Consider the following 3,376-nt stretch of genomic DNA (forward strand, 5'->3'; position numbering starts at 1 on the left):
GCAAATTAAACAAAAACCTGCATAAGTGACTTGTTTCTCTGCTGCAACCAGAGTTTATCAGCTGTAGGCTTACTGCTACCTGCTTATGGATAGCCTTCTGCTTTAGCTGCACTTCTGCACTGTCATTGCTTGGCTGCAGCTCAAACTATGAGGCAGTAAAATGGAGTAACATCTTGTCTGGCAACTGTAGTCAGCTTTCCTGTTCGTGTAGTAGGGCAGTATGTATCAAAGCCTTCAGCATAGATTCCAATCCTCCAGCTCAGCCTGCCACATAAAATAAGGTACCAGGATTAATTTAAGGCTAAAAAAGTTCAGTTTCTTTAGAAAACTACTTAGGCATGCTGAGTGATGTCTTTATCTTTGGAAAAGATCAATCAGCATATATGCCATAGCTTGAAGGATGCTTATCTGCAAGGTGAAATACTGTTGAGTAGCTTAGCATCCTTATTTGGTGCTACATTACTCACTAAGCAAATTTATGGCAAATTAGGATTATAACTTAAATTTAAGGTTATAGTCTGCAATCTTGATTTCATCCTTCCTTGATGTTCCTGCTATCTTGAAATTGCAGTTTGTCTCAGTGCAGGTCCAGAATGCAGAGTTCCAGGACGAGATGTTATGTCCTGTTGCACAGTTGTGTCCTGGTATGCAAACTGAGGAAACTGCATTGACAGACACTTCTTCCTGGTGAGGGGATGGGATTTTGCAGAGCAAAAGCAAAATCAGCTGAGAATTTCTCCCTGCCCCTGTAGCAGTCTACTTTAGCAGTCTGCAGTGTTTTTGGGGTTCCCCCCCCCAAAAAAAAGAAGTGATGCAGCGCTGTTTAACAAGGAGGTAGCACAGAGAGGAGGGACATGCAGCTTTCATATGTCAACTCCCCTTGTCTGTACCAGGTTCTTACAGCTGGTGGCTCTGTTCCTCTCTCATGTTCTCAGTCAGTTTTCTCAAACTGAAAGCAACCAATAGATTTGCTCAGGAAATGTCCACTCCTTGCTGTGAGGCATCTCTAGTTTCAAAAACCACAAACTACTGGCTTTTGCTTCAGACATTTAAATCCAATTCTATTTCTAGACTAGGCACAAAAACCTTGACATGTGCCTGAACACATTTTGTGTCATGACTTCAGGGTATAAAATGTGCTTCTTGTCTTCCCCCTGCTACCACCTCCTTAAAGCAACAGTGACTTAAAGTTACTGATGGTTTAATCTTCCCCCATTTGAGATTAGGGAGAATGGGACAGGAGGAGGACATGTGTACTTAAACTGGCTGCAGGTTTTGATGAGCAATTTGGGGATTGAGGCAGTAAATCTAATGCAATTGAGACTGGTATAATTTTGAGGCTGAATGTTGTTATGCTGCATGGTGGCCTAGAGAGTGGTGGTGTTTTATCAACAAGTGTAAATTCCCTACTGAGATCTGTTTGAATGCTGAAGTCCAACACTGCTGTGGAGCCTCCAATTAGCAGTTTTCAGACACCAGTCATAGTGCTTCCTTCAGACAAAATTCCTTTTTTTTCCCCCCGCCTTTGAAGAGTTCTTTTCTGTGTAGCAAATGGGGAATTCAGACTTTTCTGTGCTGTGTCTCAAAAAGTAATAACTTTGTACAGGTCACTTTCTAATACAGTAGATATGCTTTCTCCTTTGGGAGAGGAAATGCCTGAATCTCAGAACATGGTTTGCTTTTAATGAGAATTAAGCTGCTTCTCATGGCAGGTAACTATGGTGCTTTAAATTTTTCACATCTGTGGAATCTGCTAGCAGGTGTTACAAAGATCTGGTTGTAGGGGTAATCGCTGAACAATAAGCCAAATATAGCAATACAGGTGTGAGATGGTCTGAAGCTTGTCTCTTGGGTGATGCTTCTACCATGTGAACTGCTACCAGAGTATAGCTCTAAAGTGAAAACAGAAATGCTTTAGGCATGTTCACATTGAAATGATGGAAAAATGATCTCTGGATACTGCCTGAGAACTGGAGAAAGCTACAGCAGGCTTGAAGCACTGTTATACCCAGTGAACAAAGATCTGAGGCAAGGATGACTATAACGGCTATGAAGTTCAGATCTCTGCAACTCTTTTCCCATGATACAGAGGTTGGAGCTAAAATCAAATCCAGTCTTCTCTACTTTAGAAAACTCTAATCTAGCAGTTGTCCATTATGAATTGATCCATTTGGGCTTTAGTACAGATGTGTAAACATGCTGATTAACTAGTGATACTATGACTAATCAAGATGTGATTCATCTAAGACAGATACATTTAATGTGAATGGTGATAATATAACCTCCTTTTACTTAACAAATTGGAAATAGCTCCCTTATGTACTGCATCAAAAATTAGACTGCCTGAATTAGACTCTCCAAAGCATAAAAGAATTGTATCCCAAGATACAATTTGTTAACTAGATTTTCTTTCCATCTACATGCCACAACCCTTATGCCTGCAACTTAATAATTTCTGGTTAGTCTCTTGTGCTCTCTATCCAGAGAGGATGTGCTTGGAAGGAAGTACTGACTCTTAATTCATCATTTGGCTTTAATGAAGTTGTTATTTAAATCAATGCTCTCAAGGAAGCTCTAGAAACATTCTCTAATGCAGTAGTTAAAAAACTCAATTGCAAAAACTAAATAACCTGCACGTCTAGGCTTCCTAGCTTGAGAGTTGTAATGTTTTCTCCTGATTAATGCTTTGCAATGTGCCTCCCTTAACTGTATGGGAGACTCTAGCAGGAGCTTACAACTTGCTTAACCCTTAACAGATTCAGATTAAAATCAAGCCTTTTGGATAAGACTAGTAGGAAGGACAGAAATCTTTCTTTCATCACCAATTTCTTCTACTAACAGTAACCACCTCAGAGTTACCAGGCATGAGAATACCAAGGCTACCCTTTTGGACAGCCTTGTATGGTAATCTAGCTACTTCCTCAGGAAGAACTGAGGCAGCCAGCACTGTCAATGGCTTCAGTTGGCCAAGCAGCCGCTGCTTAGGTTTTCGAGGCCAAAGCTAGGGCGGATGAGTAGAAAGTGAAATTCTCATTGATTTGGTGGTTGGACAGAAAGACAGAGGTGTCCATTTACAATAATAGTGTTTTGATTCCCCCCCCCCTTACCTACAACAGATTCTGTTTTTCTTGGTGCAAACACTGCCTGTACTAAAGCAAAAGGCTAATTCTTATTAGCCTTTCTCATTGCTTTAAATAGGAGAGGAAGTTCCATTTCAGAACACAGCTACCCTTGCTTTTATTGTACTGGAGCCTGAGCCAGGCCTCTGTTGCACTGCAAGTCTAGACTTGCTGTTAGAAGATGGAAAAGACGGAGTTTCAAGTACAAAAAGCAATTCTTCCCTCAGGGAAAGGCAAAAGATGCAATTTAATAGAGT

Source organism: Apteryx mantelli, chromosome 7, assembly GCF_036417845.1.
Source record: "Apteryx mantelli isolate bAptMan1 chromosome 7, bAptMan1.hap1, whole genome shotgun sequence".
In the NCBI taxonomy this organism is placed as follows: domain Eukaryota; kingdom Metazoa; phylum Chordata; class Aves; order Apterygiformes; family Apterygidae; genus Apteryx; species Apteryx mantelli.